The following is a 27,177-nucleotide window of genomic DNA, read 5'->3' as shown; positions in this document are numbered from 1 at the left end:
GAAGTTCACTTCTAAGAGTGTATGGGGAGCCCGTCCGCACAGTCCGCTAGGGGCGCTACTCATCGGCCCGCGAGATCTACATCGTGATTGGACAATGGAAATTTGAATTTTGAACGCGCAGAAGCGGACGTACGACTAGCGCAGCAGACGACAGCAACAGCTCCTACGAAAACGCGTAGAATGATGACGATAATGAACTTTAGAATGCAACATCTCCCGCGGGGTATCCACCGCTTGTACAAAAATACTAAGGTAAGCTGAAGTACGGAGTATTGTAGACGTTGAGGAAGCAATAACCGGGCCGATGAGTAGCGCCACCGCTAGCTTCCAGATGCGGCGCTGGGAATGGGTGCCTATGACATGGTCGTTACAATCTAGTAGGTCGTGCTCCGTACACCCGTTCATGTTCATCCGAAACAAAAGCACTCTGTCCACCAGTCCGAGAGCGGACATGTGAGACCACTGCTGCTCTAAATCGATTTTTCGGCCATGTTGGCACGCGACGGCTTCCACGTTTAATTACCCGCGACTACGACAAGAGCTACACCGTTACGTATCGTCGTGGCATACTGCTCGAGTGCGACAACCTCGTTCCATTCTCTGCATCCCAACCCTTCCCGCAACTATGTCGCCCGGGAAACGTCATCCCCCATGGCATAACGCAGCAGCGGCGTTATGCCACGGGTATCCGATTCCTCCCGGTTGTTCTGGAACGCAGACGTTGTAAAGGCTCGCTACGCGTGCCTTGTAACCGGCAATGTTTTCTGCGTTACTTTCTATTTGCGTTGCGTGGGAACGTTTGCAAATCATAAACAACATATCGGAGCAAAATGCTGGATTTTATGCAGTCCAGAATTGAAAAAAAAAAGTAAAAAAAACATACATTGGTGTGACAGCAGCATTGAAAATGTGTCTGGAAAACATCTTCCTACACTTTTGCTTTATCTTGAGGTAACGGGACTAAAATGTTGAGTAATCGCAATTTACACAGCGAGACAAAGGAGGAAGCTGGGGAGAGAGCAGTTACGGCTTTTAGTCCCTTAGGTTGCCCGTTACTCCCCATTTTAGTCCCCTGACCTTAAAATTTATCCCCCGGCGTTACATATTATCCCTAAACTTGACACGAACTTCCGTGCATTTTGTCCCGAAGAGGAGTAATGGCTGCGGTCATGCATGTGCCCCCCAAGAGGGATTGAAATTACTCTCTCTCTCTCTTCTCCCCTTTACGTGTAAGGGACTGGAAGCCGTAATTACTCCTCATTTTACTCCTTTTAGTCCCTTAGGTTGCCCCCCAGTTACCACCCATTTTAGTCCCCTGACGTTGAAATTTATCCCCCGGCGTTACAAATTATCCCTAAACTTGACACGAACTTCCGTGCATTTTGTCCCGAAGGGGAGTAATGGCTGCGGTCATGCATCTGCTCCCCAAGAGGGATTGAAATTACTTTCTCTCTCTCTCTCTCTGCTCCCCTTTACGTGTAAGGAACTGGAAGCCGTAATTACTCCTCATTTTACTCCTTTTAGTCCCTTAGGTTGCCCGTTACTCCCCATTTTAGTCCCCTGACCTTGAAGTGTATCCCTCGGCGTTACAAATTATCCCTAAACTTGACACGAAGTTCCGTGCATTTTGTCTGAGGGGGAGTAATGGCTGCGGCCATGCATCTGCTCCCCAAGAGGGATTGAAATTACTTTCTCTCTCTCTCTCACTTCTCCCTTTTACGTGTAAGGAACTGGAAGCCGTAATTTCTCCTCATTTTACTCCTTTTTTTATTATTAGAGTGTAGATCGCACGCGTAATTGTGGACTTCGTGGAAGATATAGAACAGGATAAATTGTACTACGAAGGAAGAATTCCTGCACTGTCTGTGCAGTGCTGCATTTTCTCTGCTGCAACTATTTCGTCTCTATCTCTCTGCGCGGGATGGTTGTTTTCCTTCGTAGGCTTCCTGACTGGGAACGACGCCATCTGGAGCTTAATTTCCTCCTTTCCATCAAGGAAAATCCTTCTCCCTCGCTTTCTGCTGTCGCGGTGCTCTCTCGGGAGACTAATGCCGACTTTATAATACAGTCATGCTTCTGTACATTTGTTTCCAACGTCGTTCCGCACCGATGTTTGATGTTTACCTTGGCTGTTCGTTACATTTTTGCTTTATCGTTTTTCCAAAAGGGTGTGCCTCTTTTGGTGAATCTTTTTCTTTTGTCGCTTCTTATGAGGCGACCAAGAGATGCTGTTGTGGTAACGCAAGAAATACAAGGAACGGTATATCCGTGTTGGGTGTCGCCTACATTACGGGAAAAGTCGATGCCATACATTTTCATGTGAGGCAGCGTTGTAAGTGTAGCACTTGGGTTTGCCGCGTTTCTTGTATATCGAAGCGGCGATCTCCGGCATTCTGCGATTGGTGACTGGATGAGATGTATGTAACGTTTCAGCTACACTGTGCCTCTTGTTGTTCATTCCACCAATATGCACACACGGATCGGCCATGTTGATTGATGAACGCATGCATCCTAGCTATCTAGCAGTTTTAAATACTGTGTATAAAGGAATCGAAACATGTTTTAATTTCAGGGTGAATATGTGTAACCGTAGCATTGGAATGTGCATGCTATGTTCCTCATGCACGTTCTTCACGTGAATGCACGACATATCTATTAGGAACGGATGCATAAAACACCGAGAGATGTCATTAACACGCCCGTCTAGATATATGCTGCAACTTCGATGGGCGGAACTGGCGTTTCGAAATATTCGTTTGCTCCCGCTACTTTTCAGCGTAGTACAGACTTTCTCATCTCCCGGCTAAACACGTTAGCGGCACACGACATGTACATTCTTCTTTCTTCCCCCTTTCTTTTCTTATTTTTCTTTTCGTCCCATTTTCTTTCCTTCCCCTTCTTTTGCCTTTTGGAATGGCAAGCCGACCTTCGTCTGGCTGACCTTTCCTTTCTTTTTCTTAATAAACATATCCCCCCCCCCCCCCCCGGCGTTTCCAAATTTAGCGCTCACCTGCAGCGTTTCTTCCTCTTCGTTCGAGTACCGCTGTATTGACAACGCATATTCATTACGCGCTAGTCTTTTGTCGCAGGTCATTTTGTTTACCTCCTCCTTGGTACTGAATAATTGACACGCGTGTCACAGAAGCTTCCGTTGAGCGTAAGTAAGAGGTCTTCTCTCGCTATATTCAACGGAATCGATATAGAAAGAAAAAAAAAACAAGAAAAGTCACTGGCACATGCAGGGATCGATACGGCCAAGTACCACGGAAAGCCGATGCGAGCGTCAACGGCCTCCGATGATAAAGTTGATGAAGTTGGCGATTTTCGGTCATTTTCGAGAGAGGTGACGCCTTCGCGATTTGTTACCGGAAAGATTACAGAGGAGGTGAACTTCCGCGATTCTGCTGTGAGGTCGTGCGTGGTTTCAGCGGACGGATCAGATTTCGTGTGACCCATTCAGGGCTCTACTATCTTAAGACAGCACTTCACCACCTAGCACCCTCCTAGCCAACAATCGTCCCGAGTGATTGACATTGTTTTTCTCCCCCGATTTGCTGAAAAACGGGGGGGGGGGGGTCGTACACCATTTTTGTGGCATTATGCAGTTCATAATTACCACAAAAATGGCGTACGCCCCCTGTTTTCATCAAATCAAGGGAGAGAACGTTATCATTCGGGATGATGGTTTGGCTATGCGCGTGCTACGCGGTGAAGCTCTGTTTTTATAGCCATGTCACGTCGAGACTGGGAGGTACCCGGGTTCGAATCCCGGTGCCGGGTGTGCTGTCTGGGGTTTTTCCTAGGTTTTCCTCAGACGCTTCCAGACATATGTCGGCACAGTTCCCTTAGAAGTCGGCCCAGGACGCACATTCTCCCAGGGCGTCAGTCGTGACGTTGCCCACCTATGTGAGGCCGACAACGGCGAGCCCTTTCACCATCACCATCACCATCACCACCACCACCACCACCACCATCTGTTTTTAGAGCGTAGGAAAGAACGCTCTGTTGCTTTTATTTTATTTTTGTACGCAATATATAATTTTTATTACTCAAGCAGGAAACAGAACAGTTGACAGAACAGTCGTCAGAATAAACGAAACAGTAGTTAAAGAGTATTAAATAAGACCTCGCATCTACGTGCAAATTATAACGCACGTGTTGATCGCTTAATTATTAACGCTCAATTGTTAAACCCATTAGTTAATAATGGTATAACTGTAACAATAAATCTTTTAGCTGATAACTCTACTGAAACATTTAATAATACTGACATCGTATGCATTGAAAGTGGCCGTCCACGTTTTCCCGAGATTCTACATATCAAGAGCGGGCTAAATATACGACGGTGTCCCACCTGGCTCAAAGGCGTCTGCGACGCCCAACCTCTCCAGCGATTTCTTTTCGTCTCACATACCCCGTCATATCTTTTTCCCACCGTCCCCTTCGCCATTATTTGCCCTCCGGTATCATGTTCACGGAGGGACCACACACGTGTCGTGTGCCTTTCATCTCGCCAAGCATTTCCTACGGAAAACAACTTTCAGCTTCCGAGCGGTGAGTGCAAGGATGGATCGAGTTGACATCAAATTTCGTTACCTCCAGCACAAAAGATCCAATTCCGAAAAGGCTGCCTTGTTTCTATCATGAGCTTGAATCACGTACCTCTCCCCGAGTTGTTCCTCTCTTGCACGCGTGTTTCTTTCGGAGCTTCCGGGTTGAAAAGATGATAGGATGGACGCGGAGATGATGATTTTCATTGCACTCCTAAAAATGGTGCCGCCACAGCTCATTCAGTGGCCTAGGTAGCTTGTCTCTAAGGGCACTTCGTTGGGGGGAGGGGGGGGTAAAATTTCCCCCCTTCAATAGGGAGTAACCATGACACAGACACCATGAAACGGGTTCATGCGTGTTCCGCTGCACCTTCTTTGGAATCGCGCTTCGCGTGTCGCTTACCGACATCTTTACCGCGCGTCATTAAGTCCCTCCTACATCGCTTACGGCTGAATGTTGCCTCTACGCCGTACTACCGTTACCCGATAGGGTGTACCAGTAGTCCCTTGTGCCCGGAGTGTGGTGTGCCAGCGACCGCGGACCATGTGATCATCGCATGTGCCACTTATAGGAGGGAGCGTCACTTGTTGGCAAACGACTTTGCGCGGATTGACAGCCGACCCCTTGACCTCAGACTCATTTTGGGACCATGGGACACACGAAAGCAGATGTCCGTCTTGCGACCCTTCATCAAATTCCTGCAAACTACCGGCCTGATCGACTCTCTCTAAAACCCTGTCAGCGTCGTCAGCATCATCCTCATCACCATTCTCTCATTTTTCCCCAATAGCAATGGGGTAGCATTCTGCTCAATGAGCGGAAGTCATCCCCATATCATCGTCATCATGTATTTCTCTCTCTCTCTCTCTCTCTTTGGAATCTTCGACGGCATTTTTTACTTACTTGGTGTATCTGAACATACACACATGACCAAGTTGATGTCGAAGCTCAATGACAGCATGCTCGATTGCTCAATGCACTAAGGGGACGGGAGAGGGTGTGTGAGAAGGGAAGGGTGATGGTGGTGCGGAAGAGGGAGAGGTCGCATTCCTTCTTTCTCTGGAACGGTGCAAAGTTTTATTGCATGCGTTCCGCTCAAGACGATCGATAGATCGATACCGGTACGTACAACGATGATTTTAACGTCAAACTTTCGACATCCAGACAGGTTGCCATCAACGCAGACAAACCAAACCGCAAAGACACAAACGATCCCAATTCGCGAATCGGCATCCTTACTAATGCATGCCATTTCGGCGACGACGACGATCCAATTCTCAAAGACAATGCCGACGTCAGCCGCAGACAATTCCTCATAGACAGCAATGCTCAGACGAAGATGCTAGCGATCTGTCAAGAGCGCTTATTAAGTACCGGTCCTTCTCGTCTCAAGAAAACATCCAGAACGACGAAAGTCTAATGCCTAATATCAAGGATCCGATCATGTACATGCACACTATCCCACCCCCGCTGTGTTCTGATAGGATCGCCATCGAAGGACTGTCAGGTCATTCTTCAGAAACTGTCAGGTTGATTATAATAAATGGCGCGTGTCTACCACTCCGGGGCTGGAAGATGCTATTGCTTGCCATTATTGCGTTTCGTTGTGGTGCGATTTTTTGTGCCTTCCTGCGTCACTTTGATGTGTCGGCGCTCGCATAGCTTCGAATGAGAAGGGGGATCAAGCGCGAATAGATCTAGCTCCATCACATATTCGCCAGTGTCCCGCTTGAGTAAGCGAGGTTGTTCTCGCAATGAGAAAATTATGCTGATTCCCGGAGAGCGAGGTCACGGGTAATGTTGCGGAGGTTTCCGATTTTATCACGGCTCGCCACATTCATGCTAGCCTTTGGAACTCATTTGGGAGACGAGACTTTGATGGATACCTCACTGTTTCGTGAAGTGACCCAATATTGTGGTCCACTTCTCTTGTTTGCGCTGCGTTTTTCTTCACTTTAAAAATAGAGCTTCGCCACATAGCACGCTCCTAGCCAACCGTCGTCCCGAATGACAACGTCCTCTTCCTTGATTTGATTCGTCAAGGGAGAGAACGTTGTAGCTACGCTCTTAGAAATGAACTTCACCACATAGCACGCTCCTAGCCAACCATCGTCCCAAATGACAACGTTCTCGCACCTGATTTGTTGAAAACGGGAGGCGGAGCCTATTTTGTACCATTATGCACGGCACAGAATAGGCTCCGCCTCTCGTTTTCAGCAAATCAGGGGCGAGAACGTTGTCATTCGGGATGATGGTTGGCTAGGAGCGTGCTATGCGGTGAAGTTCATTTCTAAGAGTGTACGTTGAACGGGGACGTACGCTACTTTCGCGGCAATTATGAAGTGTATAACGCCACAAAAATGGCGTACGCCCCCAGTTTTTGGCAAATCAGGGGAAATAATTCAATCATTTTTATTTTCACCAGTCAGGTGTGGAGGCACGGGCAAAAATCTGTAAAGTACAGCTTGACCAGGGCCCGGCCTCCGTACAGCATACAATCAGCATAACATAAAAATAAACTAAATCTCTAGAATTAACAATGTACATCCGAATAACACGTATTGAGCACATATGCTTAATAAACTAATGCATTATGGGATGATGGTTGCCTAGGAGCGTGCTATGGGGTGAAGTTCATTTTTAAGAGTGTTCCCGTTGCCAGAAAGCACGACGGGAAACACCGTAATACCCGGGCAGACGGACGCGAATGATCGTTCAAATCAACGGCCATTGAATCAGAGCATTGAACATACGCACCATCTTGCGAATAACGTGTCACCCTGTCAGGGAGCATTTGGATCCAATGCTTTTTGGGAACTTGACACGTCAGACGCTGGATGGCGCTACGCGTATGTTCGATGACCGTTGCGTCCAATGATCATTGAAGTCTGCCCGCGCTATAGGGTAATAACACCTAGGAAACGTGGACGAAAAGAAAAAGAAAACTTTGTTTATTGGATTTGTAAAGACGCGGGCCGCCGTCGCCGCGCCCCAAAAGAATTCACGAGTGGTAGCTAACATGATATGTTAAGTAAACTACGCCCAGCGACGTACAGAATTTGGCGCCCTTTTTCAACGCAAAGAAACGCAGCATACCCGTATAGAGGTGCAGGAGGTGCACTGAATCACCGCCAGGAGAGCGAGTACTACGCGGCCATACTCCTCTCACGAGATTGGACGACGTGTATGAGGTCAGAGAGACGAAGGAGCGCAGCTTCTGACGAGGACGTTACAAAAGAGATAGAGGGTATAGGAGATGCAACCAGTGGCGGATCCAAGTGGGGGGGGGGGGGGGCGATCGCCCCCCTAAAAAACGTCAGTTTCTACATTGAATTTCCCTCTCTCCCCTCCCCTCTCCCACTACGCGCTTCGACAAAGGAGCCGCTCCCTCCCCCCAAAACCGAGGGTCCGGATCCGCCCCTGGATGCAGCTGCCACATGTGTTTCCTGTCGGGTAGGGCGAAGTTACCTCCCGTGAAGCCCCAAGGTCTCTCTTCTTGTTCTCACTTTTTGCAAGGTTTGGTCCTTGCGTAAAAGCATAATGTACGCTGAAAAAGTAATAATACTCTTAAAAAGTTACGTACACCGTACGCGTAAAAGCTGTTCTTTATTGATATAAAAACTTTAAGCGGAGGTTAGCACAAGGGAGAAAGAAAATACCTATATTCGTTTTGCTCTGAGTGCTGATAGCGGATTCAGCCGAAAATATGAGGGGAAGGGGGGGGGACGAAGACACAAAGGAAGAAGATACGGACGTATTAAAAAAAAAAAACAGAGAGCAACACAAAATCAGACTCCCGAGAAAAGTAACCACACCGAGGAGCTGAAACGTGGATATCCAAAGGGCTAAATTGAAAGAAAGCGAAAATACCAAAAAAAATACGTACAATGATAAAGACCATATACTATAGCTTCGCGCGCAATTGCTGGACGGAAGACGGAAAACGAAGGTCACATGACCAGAGATCAAATAACTCCGGAAATTTTGTCGTCGCTGAAAAAAAAAAAAAAACGTCCGCGTCATTCTTTTTTGCCATGCTTCCTTTTCTAGAAGTTATACTTAAAAGGGGCACCAAAATACAAAAACAACTTGTGCTTAAATGAAAGTCAGTATTTCAATTAGTATAGTGCAAGCAAAATTAGTTCACACAGTGCTACCGTTTAGGAAAAAACACGCAATAAAAACGCTTTGGCGGCATCTAATGGGATCCTCAGGAAGCGAAGGTTGACGGCATCCACAGAGACAGCGTGAGAAGCACATACCTCTTCTGTGCGTATGAATTTGGAACGGGTCCGATCGTAGTGTTCCGTACATATAGGCCGCATGATGCGGATTGTTGCATTTTTCAGTACTGATTTACTGAATTGTAAACCACAACAGTTATCACAAATGTTCCACTGACAACAGTTATCTTCACGTCAATCGGACAGCGACACCAGTCCACTTCGCAACTCGCACTGCGTTTTTTCGCCGGGACTGCTCCATGGCATGGCATGGCACGCGCGTGCACGCGCAGCATGGACCGCGTGGACTGAAAGCATTCGATGCATACCCGATGCACGAGCTGAAGCGACCACTGATCTCTATCTATAAAGGCTGGATGGCGCATGGGAGAGGGGCTCGCGGGGGAGAGGCGTGCCTTCGGGCCGCCATGTTGGGAGGCCCTAAAGCGCAGTCTGCGCCCATAGAAAACAATGGGAGGCAACATAGATTGTGAGTATTTATTGCGCTGCAGGCGTTGATCGTTGTTTGTCATCACACAATTTTGTAAGGTGCCAGTATACTGATGTATCCTAACAGTGTTTGACAGGTGTCCTGCCGTTGGATTCTTAATTACGTTATGTTTTGCATTCCGAAACTAGACCGTCACAGCAGTGCAGCGCTGGGGATTGCACTAGAGTACGTTTCCCAGCCAATATTTCAACAAGAAACGATGTGAGGTTAACAACCACCATGTATGTAATATCCCGTGCTGCGTTCTGGACAAAAATTGTTCCATAAAGAACGGTCCGGGAAAGGATATACTCGCATGGCAGAAAGAGATCGTTCTGTATAGAATCACAGCCGTTGTTTTAGCTGCGTATCGGTTTCGTATGATTTATATCAAGCACCGCCGCAGAAAGTGTCTTTTAGTGAACGACTGCGGTGCTTTGCCTCGCAAATATGGACACACTGAAGCAGCCCAAATACGTTGTGAGCGTGATTTAATTGCTTCACGCAATTAGAACACGCTCGTTAGGACAGTTAATCAGGTAGTGATGTAAGCTTAATCAATTAAGTTACTTAAAAGTGGTAACACCTCCTTGATACACAAGATTTACCTCTTTTTGAAGTACAGCCCTTCTATGTTTGTTTGTTTCTTCCTTCATTTGTTCTGATTATTTGCAGGCGCGGTTGTGCCAAACTGAATGTCCTTCTCGAGTACTCACATGCTTTTGCTGTATACAACTGCAGCGTGAGCAACGCTGCTTAGGGACGGGGGCCTGCTATCCAGTGCTGACTTTGTCATGCTTCTTATGTGGAGCACGTTCCAAAAAAATGCAGCTGCACATCTGAAACTCCAATCATCCATCGTCATCTAAAAGGGAGTGTCGTAGCACCGTTGTGAGACCAGACACACTTTCTGAAGATCTTCTATGGCACCTCCCGCAGTTTGCACAATTTTGTCAAGCATCGAAGTCTCTCATAGGAACCACTTTGCATTAACTGTGACTCCCATCTTACATTTTGATGTGCAAGGGCCCTCTTGCAGTGGTCTGCAAATTGCAACAGGACGATTTGGAGCTTGAAACAGATGTGATTTTGTCATTTTGGCCCTCGTGTACCCCGTCTGTGAAACGTAAACAAAAAAAGTCTAACACGATATGCTTTTGTAAAGAAGATCACTGATGATGAGTAAAGAGAATATAAAAGTTCAAGTTTATTCAACATTTTATATCATTCATTATATTATTCAACATTATCAAGTTTATTCAAGTTCAACATTTATTTCTTGCACTTATGCGTTTCAGGATACAATGAACGTGCAGGGAGGTCGCAAAAGACTACATTTATTGTTTTGTGACCTTGCTACAATGACAATATATATTTTAGGAATGACAATGGACAGGTACACTCTCTAAATTTGTAGCACTCAATTTTAGGTTGGAATGAGCAATGAATAGCAACTTCCCTCCTGATATTTTGTCATATATGCTGAATTTTAAATTTAATGTGATCAAATATGTGATAATATAATAATATATATAGGAATAATAATATATAACAATATAATATGTGATAAATGAATGTGATCAACAGTAAATGTAAACAACACCAGTAGCCAGAGAAGTGCATTCTCAAGAAATAATTTTCTTCTTATAGCATATATGTGCATGCCTATTAACTGAAACAATTATCACAGTTCCCTGACAAGTTGTAATTTCTCAGAGTGTACTGTAGGGGCGGCTTAGATCTACAACAGTTAATACAAGGTATTATATACCGTGAATACATTTGAAAATCCCACGTGACACATATATGCTTTTACTTTCTGGAGGTGCTGTGGTAATCAAAGTTTGTGGGCACTACGCAGGTTCTGCACCCATTTCTTGAGTATGTCGAGGCAGCTGTGAAGTAACCTGTATTGATGATGATTATTCCAATTTTTATGGTGCATCGACAACAAAGGTCATAATACATCAGAACATTGGTTTGGATGCAGCTTGTTAAAAATGAATATGTTGTTTAATAAATGCATTGGACAAATGTTAAAACATCAGTTTAAAACAGGGTTTACAATCCCTGTATCTTCTAAAAATTGAAAAGGTTAAAAACTATTCTAAAAAGAATATGGGTAACTCTTCTAAACAGGAATATAATTATTATATTGCTGGGTGAAGGAGCCTAAGGTGCATAAGGTGTGTTTCTGACGTGAACATGTAAGAAAATGTGCAAAATTGAGAGAGACTAACCACAGTGCGTACACTGAAGTGGTTCCTTCCTGTAAAGTAGAAACCCGTGGATAGAAACATAATACTTACCTGTACACTCAGTCGCATCACACTTCATAGACGACCCTCTGGGTAGCCCCATGAGGAAATCTGTTTTGAGAGACCACTTTTGCCTTAAAAACTGCTACAAATAGCACGACACGCTACAAATTATTACTATCGTAACAAGCTGACGATACAGCTCAGACACAAAGGCGTTATTCAAGTCGTGCCACACCACCGTTACGTAGGATTCTTTATCACAAATCAAACCAAGGCACAAAACAATACCAATACATGAAAAAATGTGACAATCGTGGTCTTATTATGGCGTAATACCGAACTTGTGCGCGAAGGTAATTCGAAGAAATGAATGTGGCACTTGCTTCCGCAGAGAACACCGTGTACCATGCTAGCAATGCATGCAAAAAAGCGCTCGAGTGCTCGCACATATATTGATGACAACACTACCTGTGTAGCGTAACATGTTCTTTCAAGCATATTATGCACTTAAACTGTATTTGCCGCCGGGTAAAATGCAAGTGTGCTCGATTGAACGTCGGAAGAGCGATCAAGCAACCTGCATCCAGTGCTCGTTTTGGGCAAAAAAAACACTTCATAATGGTCAAATAAATGTACAGAATGGACGCCTATTTATTCCTTGATGAAGAGTGACTCACCTGTATAAGTTTAGGCCCTGTAACCTTGCCAGTACGGTTGGTACGACCGTAATTGCAAGAAGTTGCCATGATCGCTGCGGCGGCTGTTGTGAGCACCGTAAGATGGCGGCCGGTTTCTTCACGCTCGCGCTCCCTATCCGCGATCCAGCCTTTTACAATCGAGATCAGTGGAAGCGACGTTCACTACTTAGTGCCGAAGCAAGAAAGAGTCCGGTATAATTCTGATTGTAGCTTCGAAACGGGATCAAGGTTTTGAATGATGATAACAAGCGGGAAATGAACGTAGCGTGTAACGTAATTTGAAGTGAACTTGTTTATGCATTTTAGTGCCCTTTTAATGGGGACATTGGGAAATACTAAACTTTGAGTTAACGATGTCGATAGACAGCCCGTTGTGACTCACGAATAATCGTCAATCTGCTTACTTCAGTTGTATTCTCCAAGTAAAATGCATTCCCGACTGTTTTGAGCGAGAGTTTGTCACGACTTTCCTACCTACGTCTCCCTTTTCCTGTCCGATACAATACATAGGATGGAAATGGTTATCATGCTGATCAAACGCCCATGGGAGTCGTTGGGGTGAGTCCCCCGTGATGGTGCAAGAAGAACTGCTGTGGAAGGTGACGTTGCTCTACCCTTTCCTGGTGAAACGACGGACTAACGGCGTATACCCGCACCCCAGCCGTCGTCTGATGCACCACCACGTCTGCACTTGCCTGTTCCTGAACCTGCTATCACTATCACTAACGCTGTCACTATCGGCATCACCACCCGGCCCATAGAGCCGACGAGACAGTCTGCTTCAGGGAGCACCCCCCAGTCCTTCATATAATGGGGCCCGTGGCCAGTTGCTGTATGACTCAATGTCATATTTAGAGAGAAGAAAAACACCCCAGTAGTGTCCCGTCGGGGACAACGTCAGGAGCTCTCTTCAGTCTTTGCGCTAGAGGGCCAACACAATTATTCCAGGGTATACTTAGGACTTGGGAGGAGAATATGGTACTGAGAGAAGACAAAGGGAAAGAGTGGGAGTCAAGGTCGATAGCACGTGTCTTGTAACGGACGTCACGGGGAACAGTACTGACATATGTCTGGAATATGCGCAGGAAATCCCGGGGGAAACGTCATGCTGTACAGACGGTGGTAGGATTCAACAGACTGCCTCCAAGTCTTCAGCACAACCTTCCATGACAGTGGGTGCTTTATCGAGTCAGCCACGCTCCTGGTCAGATATACTAGTGTTTTTTTTTTTGTTTTTTTTAATGGTTAATCTTTTAAGGATCATGTTTGTTTTCACTGTTCGTCAATGTGAGCAGGCGTATATGAGCCGTACATGAACCGTCGCGTGTGGGTCAGCGAGCTTCCTATAGCACCTGAGAACTATACTCCCTATTTTTCTATCTTTCCTTCTCTCTCTCTCTCTCTCTATCTTTCTTTCCTTCTTTCTTTCTTTGCATTCATCATTGCATTTGCGTCATTGCAAATTCTTGCGCTGGCTGTTACGACATAGAATCCCCTAATAGAACGGATAATCTCGACACATTCCTTAATAAAAAGGCAGGCCATTCTTTGAACACATGCTTCCACTAGCACGCTATACCAAACGCTACATCTGCAGAGGTTAGGTAAGATGCGAGAATTTCTCCGGAATGCCGATTGTGTATATATCGAGAATAGCACCCAATAATACGGCAGCGCCAGAATACCTGCCTTGTGGTGTATATAGCCTTGCTTCTATTTTGGGGAGGCAACATCCGTTCGAGGAAATCCTGGCTTCAATATTGCTTTGGCTTATGTAACGCCGCTCCCCCAGCTTAGAAGGTCGTCGGTGTGGTGGATGTACCTGATTCTAACGTCTTTATGATTGATCTTTGTGTACACGTTCCATAGTTCTTCTACAACGCGAGCTCGTCGCTTTTAAGGTGCAGTGCTTCCGCAGGTAGTACGACAGGAAGATTGACGTCATGTTTGCGGGATTAACCACGATAATATTACGTTCATGGACTTTCTAACAACGCCCTCGTACCGTTACAAACCGTTACCGGGGAACTCACGGCTGCAAGGAATGGACACTATAGCACTCCGGACAAGTCGTTCTTCGTCGACTACGCCACAAGGCACTGGATCCCAGGGATTGAATCCCTTGCAAAGAAGCATATCCTGTAAGGACCTGATGCCTGCTGATGTTAGTTTCAATTCTTCGCTAAAGGATTATCCAAAGCTCGAAGATGTGCTTCGCCACCTTAAGAATTCGCCGACGAATACGAAGGCTAGACTCCAAATACGTATATAGTGAAGCACAATAAAGCCTGCATTGTTGTCCGGCAGGTATCACAGAATAGTTGCGTTGGTCATTGCAAATTAAATTATCAATACCTATTCACCTACTAGCATGATGAGTATGAGTAGCACATTCAATAGTTGGCTTGGAATTATAGTATTATGTATTCGGTTGTAGTACGGGTACTAACGGATGCCATAAATAGAATGTAAACCTTAAAGCACGTCCCGTCACTCTTATAGTTCCGTTGTGAGAGTGTTGTTACACCGACCAATTATCATTTATGTAGCATACTGTCTGCCGCATGCAGAACTAGCCCCTAAAACGTAGTATTGAAGTGTAGGTACTATTTGATTTTTTTTATTCGAGTAGATATATGGACGCAATCGTAGAGACCGCTACTTTCAATGACCCCGTCATAAGGACCCCAGGTGGTCAAAATAATCCGCAGTCCTACCCTGCGATACGTGTAGCATGTCGCTACACACTAGGCTAATCGCAGTAGGCTGACACACCTTACGTGTAAATGGACTCCAATTACCTCAACGAGCAATATTATTTATTTTCCCACACACGATAGAACAATGTATCCCACGTATCACAAAAAAAAAACAAAAAAACTAGCTGTCAAATACAAAGATAAACTGAAGAGCAAACGACTAGAAGTGCATAGCAGAAACACTGAACATTTCGTGGTTGAAGCAGACAGTCACAAAACCCGCATACTACCAGCGGCATTCAAACTTGTCGTGATCGACATTCGGGCGCCGTCACACCAAGTCACGTGAGATCGAGGCCATGGCGTCGGCGATGTACAGCGAGGTTCCCTTGCTGGGCGAAGGCCTTATCGCAGACGTCGCACTTGTAGGGTCTTTCTCCCGTGTGACGAAGGCGGTGCACGTTGAGGTTTCCGAGCTGCGTAAAGGACTTTCCGCAGATATCGCACTTGAAGGGCCTTTCACCGGTGTGGGTCCTCTCGTGCCGTATCACGTTAGCCTTCTGGTTCGATGTGTAGTTGCAGAACTGACAGCGGAACTCGCGGCTGAGCGTGATGGAGACCGACGACGTTCCAGCACTTGGCGGCCGTCCACGATTGTCTGCAAGGGATACATGCGATGTATAGACCTCTCCAAAGTGATGCGTGTTAGAACAACTTTGGGGAGACTTTACTCAAACAACGGCCGTTCAGCAAGTTACACTGATCAGGCTATTTCTGCGTAAGTGGAATCTTTAACAGAGGTATTCGTCTAAAAGCGGATATCGACATGTTCTACCCACGTTACATGGAAACGGACATGACCTGAGAAAAAGGGTGAGACAGACAGACAGAAAACACGCTGTAAAGCATGCTACAAAAAAGTAGAAAACAGAGAATGATAACGAAGAGCGAACACTGCAGTGAAATAGTGCAAGTCACGCAAATCAATATGAATGCCTAATTTGAAGCGATGGTGTCTCATGCATCTTTTCACTGTTATTCCACCACAACTAGATGCCATGAGGATTAGCTCTGTGCTGACCTCTAATATACGGGTCAGCCTCTATCCAACCTGAGGCGCATTGATGAAATCGTCTGCAGATCGCAGCATCTTCGATCAGCGATCATCAGACGATGCCAGCAATTGGCCCCAGTGTGCGTTAAGCTTGCGTGATACTGCACGTCCTCGCGTGTTATCTCTTCCAAGGCTTTGTATGGAAATGATTCTAAGGTTAAGCTCCCTGCGGTCTTGACGACGCCCGAACCAGCTTTTTTGCCTTCACAAAGCATGACGTCCAGGACAGGACAGCAAACATCTATTTGCTGTCCTTTGTGGTACCCCGTGAATCATCACCATGAAGATGCATGTGATACGTGTGGGAAGCCTCTTCTCCTTGCACTGTAGAAAATAACGTTTTCTGCATCTCTCCTGTCATATCTTCGATGTATTTTGATGGAAGGCGCGGCAGAAGTCATCCGATTGCGTGCTTGAAGTCTGAAGAAAACACAGGAGGAGGTTAGTAACAGCTGGGATGAAGGTACAGATAATGTTAAAGTTGCACACACGCCACAACAAAAACGGGGAACTACGTTATATCAAATTTTTGTCCCATTCGGATGGCCAGCCACGCTGCAAAGCAACTGAATTCACTCATATTTAACACACGTTAACGAAGTGAATGTCTGCATTGTGTAACGTCCAACTCTTCAACATTTCGGCCAACGAAAGGCAAAATGACACATTGTGAGCTATTAGCGTTCGTGTGTCCTGGCGGCCCTAGCTGCACTTGCACGCCGATGACTTGCACGCGAACGTTGGCCCGTGCACGGCTCTTGCATATGGAAGTCGTGGACTTGCACGTGAAGGTTCTTGACGTCTGCTAAGGCGCTTGTTACTACGAGGCCTTGCGCTCGATGCATCTTGGAAATAGCAAGAACCGAATACCTAGCGGACGAAATATAAAAGCATGTTACGAGTTTTTTGTTTCTTCTTCGCCTAGGAACGTGACACTTACCCTGTGACAGCACGGACCAGGATGTAGCAGGGTTCATCACAGCTCCCCTCTAAGCGTCATGCAGCATGTTCTTGCAAGAAGGTGTTGCGTGCCTCCTGTCAACGAGTCATGCAGAGAGGCTGACGGCTGAAGAGTGCGAGGGCACAAGGACTCGAGAGATCCATACTGGCACCTTCTTGAGAGTAAGCACTGAAGAAGAAATGTCAGCATAAAAAGCCCAAGTGCACTCTGATAAATGAATTGCGATGTAGTGATCTGGGGCCCGAACAAACGTTCTAGTTACCGATCTTCTCGTTTTCCTGTTCAAAATATTTTATTAACATAATTATCTAATTACCCAAGTAAGTAACCTGACCTGACCTAACCTCCATGACGACTGTTAGGTAGCGTGAGACGCCTGGAAAGATTATCGTGGAGCGCGCCATAGACGACACGTTCTAGTATCTCTGAAAGAAGGTGTCACTTGCCGTAATGCTCACCGTACTTCTGGTCTCCAACGGGGGTCTCTGACGAGCAGGGCGAGGAGCTGAGGGCACAGGACGATCTGATGCAGGTCATGGCGAGGCCACGTTGACGATTAGAATGAAGGACCGGCTTGGCTTTTTCTTTCTTTCTTTTTCTTTCTTTTCTTTTACTGATGACCTCGTGGAGTCGCAAATAAAGCAGAAACTAATTTCTTCTTCTTCTTCTTCTTCTTCACTCGGACGGCTGCCGTACAAAGCAGATTGACCAGCGCTTAACTACGCGACTATGATGTCTGCCTGTATATCTGAGGCCCTCGCCAGGACACAAGGGGAGTTTTGGGAGACTGTTCCAAACCCGAATAATGCGCCGAAGGACAACGTATAGCTCTGTCTTGTCCCTTGTTCTCTTCTTGCTCGTTGAGACAGGTGAAAGCCCCGTCGTCTGTGAAGGTGTCTAACAGATTGTGATTTGTACAGCACACTTATACAACGATGTCTTGAGTCAGGCATTGCTTACAGAAGGTATTTGTTATTCTGGTGGTATAAATGTTATTCTGAACTGGTCTCGTTTTACGCCGGTGTTGTTCTTCATTGAGCTGCCAAGCGCTAGGTGGCCTACGGCCTTCATACACGTCTATTGCCTTTGTGATGAGCAAAAGCATGTATGTTGCAACTTGCGAGCTCCACTCACGCACTCTCCGTAAGATGTCCATACAGCGCGCCACCGTAGTTTGTAACATGGGTGTGGTCGCTATAATATTTTCAAAATACGGTTCGTATTAGACTGATAGACAACAATAACGTCTGTACAGAATTCTGTCCAAAAATATGCGCACATTCCTGACGCTACGCGGCAAGAGAAAAAGCAAACCCCCTTGATCCAATATAAGATACATGCTGTAAAGATCAAAAAGTTTTAACATAACGGCTTTTCCCCGTACGTTCTACACTTTGTTCAAAGTGCCCACATGGGGATATTAGAGAAAGCTCCGATATAAGAAAGGGGGGGAAAAAAACTGCCCGTATCGTTCAACCTGCACTTTGAGCTCAATTGCTTCTGAACTGGGAAGAAAAGACTGTTCAGGCGAAGCGACTCAGAGAGAATCAATAGGGGCCTAAGAGCTTCCAACGTATCTTGTGTCCCGAACGCTGTCAATAAGCGCCAAGTTGCTCTACATTAGCTTCATACATTGATTGTAACGGACAGGTGACATTGCGAGCTTCATTTTAGTCCCGGCATTGCGCGGTGACGGTGCTCCGAACGCTGCGCTGCTTCGCCGTGCCTTACAGACGTGACAAATTAAATGACTCTCACTCGACAAGCTGGAAGAGGTAGGCGCGAATATAGGAAGCGATGACCAGAAAGGATGGCAGTCCATTTAAATACGTTAAAGTTGACGAGATCTGAGCTCTCTGCGTGGATTTGTGGAACGATATTTGCGACGATATTTTGAGGACGGGATGACAGGATATTTCAATAACGAAAAAAAAAATGAAAAATTCGAAGCTAGGGGCGACGAGAAAAGGCACTCGTTATGGATGTTTGCCGCCAACTCGCAGTGTTCTCTATCTGTTCTTTCGGGAAAGTCAAGAGCTGCGCTTTCGGGTGCTGTAAATCGTAATATAGGCTGTGTTATTTTATGCTTGACATATTTCTTTATAAAGAGAGCTGTGAGAGCGGCATAGATACCGCTTTGCGTTATACGGGCAAGCGTGCGCTCTTGGGAATGGCGAGGGGGGGGGGGAATGGCAGGGTCGGCTCGGCGTTGTTGGCCACACAGAAGTGGGCGTCGTCACGACTATAGAAAAAAAGAAAGACTACAAAAAGGAAAGAAAGAAAGACGGATGGAGGATAGAGGATGAAAAGTAGAGATGCGTACAGGATGCATGAGTTCGTCATTCGTGGGTTCGTTCGTCTTAAAAATGAGCTTCACCGCATAGCACGCTCCGAGCCAACCATCGTCTTGGATGATATCGTTATCTGACCTGATTTGTTGAAAATGGGAGGCGTGCGCCTTTTTTTTTCTTTTTTTACAATTGTGAACAGCATAAGTGTCACAAAGAAGGCGTACACCTTCCGTTTTCAACAAATGAGGGCAGATAACGATATCATTCGAGATGATGTTTGGCTAGGAGCGTGCTCCGCGGTGAAGTTCAATTTTAAGAGCGTAGACCATCTTAAAGAGAATATCTAACTACTGCGTGAATAAGTACCTAGAATTCGTCAATTAACTCTTTCATTTGGAGAATTCGTGCAAACGTGAGATAGCAAAGGGCTGCGCGCTGTGACCTCCGTCGTGGTCGGCATATCTGAGCCACATAGCAGTTGATCCGGCCAGCAGATTGGCACCTACTCCAACCATCTCCATCTCTCCAAAGCACGTGGCCCTCTGACGTTGAATGAGCGCAGTCCTCGCTGCCCCTCTGACACCCGCGGTTTCAGTTTTGGCTCATTTACGTAGCAACATTTGGCGATCGACAGGGGAACAGTCGCTTACCGGTTACCGGTTCACTGCATTTTCTACCTTTCTGTGCTCGGTTCTGGATTTGGTTTAAAAGTAGAAGTGCATGCATTGAGGATTGTAATCCATACCGCTATCTCACTTTTGGCCGAAGGTCCCTAATGAACGCCACCCAGATGCAGAAGGCCTGCTTATTGCCTCCTCTCCCTCTCCTTCGCTACGTGGACGTGTAAAGTTACAATTCGTCTGCTACTGCGACTCGCCGTTCTGTGAATTGAAAGAACTCGCAAATGATTGCAGCTAACTTGGAACCTGTAGACCCTTTACACTACGCTTTATTTTAACGATTTCCCATTTAGTACGCGAGGACATTCAATCACTACTTGCAGACGACGGTGGTTCGTTTCCATGGCTACGACCGCTGAAAGCACGTTCGTGATTGGCTACCGCCGTTGAAAACACGATCCTGATTGGCTGACTCTTAGACGTCCCGTCGACGAGTAAGCAAGCTTTCTCCATCTAGGTAGTGTTGCGCTAATAGGCCTCTACCGAAGAGACGTCATTGTGACGTTACTTATCGCGAAATTATATCAAACTTCCCGAAACCTATACCTCAGCATAGATTCTGTACATATACGTACCTGGAAGGTCGATTACGAGAAACATTCAGGGCGAGAGGCCGACTGGACCCTCCCACTTTGCCCTCCTCGCCACCAACAAAATTGTTCCGTTGCTCTGCCCTGTATCGCACGTATCGCGAGTAACCAACCCAATAAGACTAACGGCTCTTTTCACACAGGCCTTTCCTACACTTCCACCGCCCAAGAAACGTCAATGAACCTCTGGACCATAGAAACTTTAAAAAAAAAAAAAAAGAAAGAAACGCCCCTCCCGCAATGAAGAACGAACCACGAATGCGCATTTGCACTGCCTTTGTTTAACTGATCCTTGATAACTATCCAGCCATTATTTCATACACTAGGTTCGGAGATGTATGACCGCCTTAAATCTTCAAGCAACAAATGCTACTGAGGCGTTCCCACGGGCATTAGTGCCAGGGATACAGGTGGGGAACGTTTTCCCGCTTTTTCCCCGGAAGAACGTGAACCCAAAGACGAGTCGTGCGCTGCGCCATCACCGCTGGGACACTGCAAAGTGCGACACGTGCGAGCGATGTCCACACGTCGGCGGTGAATGACGTCACGTAGGCCATTCCGTCGCCTTTGTCGGAAGGCACCAGTAGGAAACTTTTTTTTTCCCTAAGAGTCGCTTCGTCGCGAGATCGCACGAGGCAAGTACCTGCGCTGTTCTGAATTTCGGCGCCACTCCAGTCTTAAAGAGACGCCTTTACTTTGGAAGGAGAAATCTTAACTAAAAAAAAAGCATATATCTCCTTTCTTTGTAGCCTCTAGACGTACAGCAGCAAACAAAATGTGCCTTTCATCGTAATTTACTTTTTTTCTCCAGCCGAAATACTACGTCTCTCTAATTCGCAGCGCTAACATTTAAACTCAATCTACGCAGAGGCCTTTAAAAGCCCTTCAGCTATTCTGATGTTTTATTAACGGTCAACACTAGAACATAATCCAGTTTTACGAGACACGTTTATGAAGAGATATTTTTCCTGTATGCAGCACTTTAAAACAGCGCGACTTGCTTGTCTAGAGCGTCGCAAACGTGCCGTTGTTAAACAATAAAAGATGTGACTAACTGCAACGGCTTCCAAATATTCCGTCTGCAGCGTCAGTAATGTTCTAGCCTTTGTAGTAGCCGCAGAGATACGATATTACGCCACCCTATGTATTCAGCAGCGTGACTTCGCAAACTAAGTTTTTAAAGTTGCACTTCCGAAACTGCTTATGATTACATAATTGGTGGTGGCAAGTACACGTAGACGTGCCCCCTCAGCATCAATTTATGATATGCATGTATAAAAGTCGGAACGCAGCAATATGTATAAAAAATACATATATTTTTTTTGTAATACATCTTCTGTAATGTTCGTATCGAGCTTAGCAGAGATTAGCAGGGAGATTCAGGAGATTTTGGTGATGATATCACGGCATGGGGGGGGGGGGAAGCTATATCGCTAAGCTAAACCGAAGCTAAATTGCCATTTTCAAGATATGCCGGTCAAGCACATCCACTTCACCGCATAATTTCGAAGTTATGCAGTCAAAGCACGCTTTACAGGAACAATATTTCCCGTGTGCCCAAGACAAACCGTGGTATATTAACCCTTGTTGCAAGTACTACGCAAGCCTCGCCGAAATAAGCACCTTCATCTGCTCTTGGCCAATAAACGCAAGACTCCCCAAAGCATAGTATTGCAAATCATAAACGCCGCCTAAAAGTACAATATTGTAGAAGAGAGCGATAAGGGGCGATAAGCAATGCATGCAGCTGGCAGAGCTGGGTGTTTTTCAGTGCGGCAGCAGATAGAAACGGTACAGACATGGTAGAAACAAGTAGAAACATCATCCACCATGTAGAATGGCGTGGTGTTGAGTGATGGGCCGCAATATGATGTGGTGCTGATGCTGAATGATCGCCTATGATGTGGTGTTGGATTTGAAGCCGAATCCTGCACGAAGTTGAAGAGCTGCGATGTTTACGTCGCATGATTTTATTTATTTATTTAATTTAGTTATTTTTATTTTTATTTATTTATACCCCAAGGGTCCTTACAGACAAGTTATTATGTTGATGTGACGTGACAGGCTGTGAGTGAAAGGGGCCACCATGACGTGATGATGAATGAGTTTCTAGGAAGACGTCGTAGTCGACGTATGATGGGAAGGTTGCTAGCATGGCGTAACGGCACTATGGCTGCTTTGATATCGCAGGCTGTGGGTTCGAATCCTCCTGCTGGTGCCTTTTCATCAGCAACCGTCATTCTAAACGCTTTAGGCGCTTATTTTCTCAAAGCCTCCGTGAAAACCCTTCTGTACTTCAAAGTGATCTATACACACCAGATTATTGCCTTCATCGCTCGTGCGCCAGGAAAACACGAATCATCATCATCATCATCATCACCATCACCATCATCATCATATACATACCAGCAGTGACTTTCGTCATCAACCGAGTCACAAAAATAATTAATTCCTTACACCTCGGCGTTTATCGGCAAACATCAGACAACTCTCATTCGAGTAAGCTCTCGAGGAAATCCTTACGAAGGCTAACGAAGCCAGATGTCCTTCGGCATCACCCACCACTTCAAAGGTCTTTCAATCGGGATCGAATAACGAACGAGCCAGATACACCAATCAAATTTGTCACGGCAGACGAAGGATTAGCGGAGTAGAAAGCAACCGAGTCCGAGCACATAATCTCACCGCCCAATTATCGGCAACGTTCAGAAGGATAACGGCATCGGCCGATTCTCCACACTCACTGCGACATCACACCGAAAAGTTGGAATCCCCATAGGATTGCTATTGATAAGAAGCTTCTTACGAACAGAGCCGAAGATACGGAGCGATTGTGAGGAATCCCCGTCTCTCAGATCAATGGAACGGGATACTTATAGAGGAGCGCCAACGATTCCGAGAAGTTTACCAAAATAAGGCGGGCTCTGTCTCTATAACAACATGAGGTGACTAGAGGTGCGCGCGCGGGTGAGGTTACATCCGAGGATCCGCGCATATATACGCGCACCATCCTTGTTTGCGGAAAGAAATATACCGATAGGTATAGAAATAGATGGAAATATTGCGGATATAAACTTTTATCTATCAGCACTCTTTCTAGGTGCTACGGTGCTTTTCAGCCGCTGTTTATCCGAGCTATGTCATGGGCACGACCTGCTAGATTATAACAACCATGTCATAATCGGCTACCTCTATGAGGAGCCTGTCCGCACGATCCGCTAGGGGCGCGACTCATCGGCCCGCAAGATCGACATCATGATTGGACAATGAAAATTTGAATTTTGAACGCGCAGAAGCGGGCGCACGACTACCGTAGCAGACGACAGCAACAGCTCCTATATGAAAACGTGTAGAATGATGATGATAATCAACTTTCGAAAGAAGCATCTCTCGTGGGACATCGACCGCTTGTAAAAAGCAAAGGTAAGCTGAGGTACAAAGTATTGCAGAAATTGAGGAACCAATACCCGGCCGATCAGTAGCGCCACCGCTCGCTTCCAAATGCGGCGCTGGGCAGGGGTGCCTATGACATGTAGGTCGTGTTCATTTGGTCCATCAATGCAGAAAAACATTTTCACCATAATATACCTTTCCCAGGAAGTCACCCATTGACTTGCTGCCATATCCTTCCTGACACAATTTTCACTGTGTCAGGTAATGGAAAGAAGAAGAAGAAAAAAAAGCGCGAACAACCTGAGCTATACAACGAGCAAGGTTTGCGCGGCCTGGAGAATCGCTTCGCACTATCATTACCCGATCGAACACCATTCAGATGGAAGAAATCATACGCGGAACTTACGCTGGCAATCAGGCTTTCCTCCAGGCACTATTAATAACATCCCGTGACAGGTCATTTATTAACAAGAAACAGCATTGGCTGCCAACGCCAGATCGTCTAGGAAGGAACGGCTTCAGGAGAACTACCTGCGTCTAAGCTGGTATCGCCATCTTTGGAGCGCTCTTAGAATGTATCGAACCCGGTTACTCGAGGTAGTGACCACAAGGTGAAGCTGGACCCGCCCGCGATGCAGACACAAGGAGGCGGCGTTGGAAGGGGGAAAAAATGGCGCCGCCTGGCGGGCCGTTGCCATGGTTCCATGCGATGCGCCGGTGGTCTGCGGGCCGGGCGTGATGCGAGAATCACGGAGTTCCAAGTTCAAAGTCTGGAGTAGCAACCGAGTTTTGAACCGGCTAACCTCTTCCTAAACCCCGTGATAAAAAAAAACGGCCCAATTTTACATCGCCAACGTGCCTAATTTTGATGATGAGGACGGTGCCCAGAAGAAGAACAGTCTCTGTTCGAAATATCGGCGGCTTCTGTCCTGAGGCAACTCCCCTCCTAATTTTAAGTCGATTTTCCATTTACTAAATGTAAAAGGCTTCAGTGTCTACATTTTTTAGTGCTGTTTTCACACTTTGTTTTTGCTAAAAATATCAAAAACGGCAAGTAAACCTAACTCTCTTTTGTCACAGGATAACAAATGTCTCTGTATGGACAGTGTGCATTTTTCTGTTGGTTAATCGCACTTGATGTAGTCGGATTTCAAAGAATCTGCCATATGTTGTGTGACACGCGCCAAACGTGTGTTCATTTTGGTGGTCAGAATAGCCGTGAGAACGCACGTTACGGGAACGCGGAGCCTACGGAACTTGTCATTGACGGAGCAGTTCGTCAATGGGTACCAGTCAGAGTTGGTCATGTTTTTGAAGGAGCGAAAGACCGAATCCTTGGCAGATTTGTAGAGTTGGCGGACTGGTGGGAGTTATGAGGACTTGGACGAGTAGGTAAGCGAGGGACGCACCTTCGAGACCCAATATTGCGCATGTCATGGAGTTATGAGGACTTGGACACGAGTAGGTAAGCGAGGGATGCACCCCCGAGACCCAATATTGCGCTTTGTTTCTATGCTCTCGTGTAGTATTTAGAGCATCTCAGGGAATGTAGTCATCAAAATACAAAAATAACAGGAAAAGTCACTGAAATGTCATCGCACAACAAGAATAGACATTAGCCGATTTCAATACGGGACGATAATTTTCGTTTCCGTTTCTGTTTCCGGTAATGGAGGACCGTGGTATGCGTTTCAGTTATCATTACCATCTCCAATTTCGGTAATATACCGTTTCTGTTTCCGTTACCATTACCCTTCCCTGGTTCCAGGTTGAAGGCATGCCAGCAGCAACGGGAACGTTGTGGAAATAACGGTCCTGCGAGATACAGGAGGCGACATGGTGTTTGCCAAGAGGGGACTGGTGAGACAACAAAGACATGACTGGAAGGTACAGCCCCGTGCGCCTATAGTACATGGGACTGTAGGGAAGTTACCGGAGGCGAGAATTGTTGTCAAGACTCTGTTCTATAGCGGGTCTCTGACGGCAAAGTTTATTGAAACCACACTGTATGACGTGATCACCGGGAACGTTTCAAATGCTTGACGACCTACTAACCCTGATCCGAATTGGAAGGAAGCCGACAGTGAAGAGATGACCACGAGACAGAGGTGCGACAAATGTCCGACTGAGCCTCTGGAAAAGAAGAGCCAAAGGGGTGAGGAGCCGAGAAGATGGCATGAGCGAGCGTTATCGGCGGATGAAGGAAGAACGTACTACAGGCGGGTGCAGTGTCACTGTTCTGCATCGAGCAGAAGAAGGCTTACAAGGACGTGTCTATACACGAGTGAGACTGGTGAAACGATGGAGACAAGGAACAGACTTGTATAACGTGGTGAATTCACAGTGGAGTTTGTCGACAAAGTGAGAAAGTGAATTGCTGCAAATTGTATCGAGTGCGGTATTATATTTGAGTTGTTTTTCGGTTCCGGAGTGTTGTAAAGTTTATGCCAATTATGTTTCACTAAAGATGTGACGGTTTAGTTGTTAAGTTGTTTAGTTTAGTTGTTGTTGTGTGATGGTTCGTTAAAGATGGTTTAACTAGGGTTAGTTTATGGTGATGGATAATGATGACAGTCTTTTAAACGACGTTTTGCATTTCGACGCCAGGGGAGACACGTCCATGGAAGAGGTCAATTGATCAATTGACATCTGTGTACGCATGTGCATCGTATTTTAACCCCAAATGAGTGAGTTGCACTTTTCAGACTGGCACGTCGCGTGAGAAAATAACAAGAGAAGATTGTACGCCATGTGGAAAGAGTGAAAGCGTATTGTACCGATTACGAGGACAAAGCGTCGTCAAGCGTCAGCGCAACCTTGACACCGATAACCTACCCCAAAAACACGACAGCTGTGGCTCAGCATGCGCATACGCTTACTCAGAAAAGGTCCGTTAATTAGAGGGTATGTCTGCAAAAATTTGTCATTACATGCGAGTGTTTTGAAAATTATGATGTAATATTCTTGAGAGGGTTGTCGGGAAAGACGGACCGAACGAGTGTCCATCTTGGTGATCAGAATCCACCGTGGGAACGCAGGTGGCGTTTCATGGAGTGAAAGGGATTTGAAAGCTAAGTTCGGAAACAGTTGCACGTGGGTGACCTATTTGCGACAAGTAGGGTACGTCTAGCCGATCGTACAGAACCTCGAGGTGCGAATGGGGAAAATGAGGGCAATCCTCCCCATGGTCGAGGACGACAACTGCAAGTGGTGGTATGAAGGGGGG

The 27,177-nt window shown here is 46.2% G+C and overlaps 1 long non-coding RNA gene across 1 annotated transcript in view; it reads left to right on the top strand.

Moving 5' to 3' along the window:
- Nucleotides 1–26,431, top strand: part of LOC135367034 (uncharacterized) — a 688,737-nt gene extending 662,306 nt beyond the window's left edge. The window contains exon 13 of the long non-coding RNA XR_010414342.1: nucleotides 25,720–26,431. This is a non-coding gene — a long non-coding RNA (uncharacterized LOC135367034). The remainder of the gene's footprint in view (nucleotides 1–25,719) is intronic.
- Nucleotides 26,432–27,177: the final 746 nt, after the last annotated feature.

Source organism: Ornithodoros turicata, chromosome 8 (genome assembly GCF_037126465.1).
Source record: "Ornithodoros turicata isolate Travis chromosome 8, ASM3712646v1, whole genome shotgun sequence".
In the NCBI taxonomy this organism is placed as follows: domain Eukaryota; kingdom Metazoa; phylum Arthropoda; class Arachnida; order Ixodida; family Argasidae; genus Ornithodoros; species Ornithodoros turicata.
The sequence above is the reverse complement of the archived record's forward strand: the minus strand, read 5'-3'. Positions and strand labels throughout refer to the sequence as shown.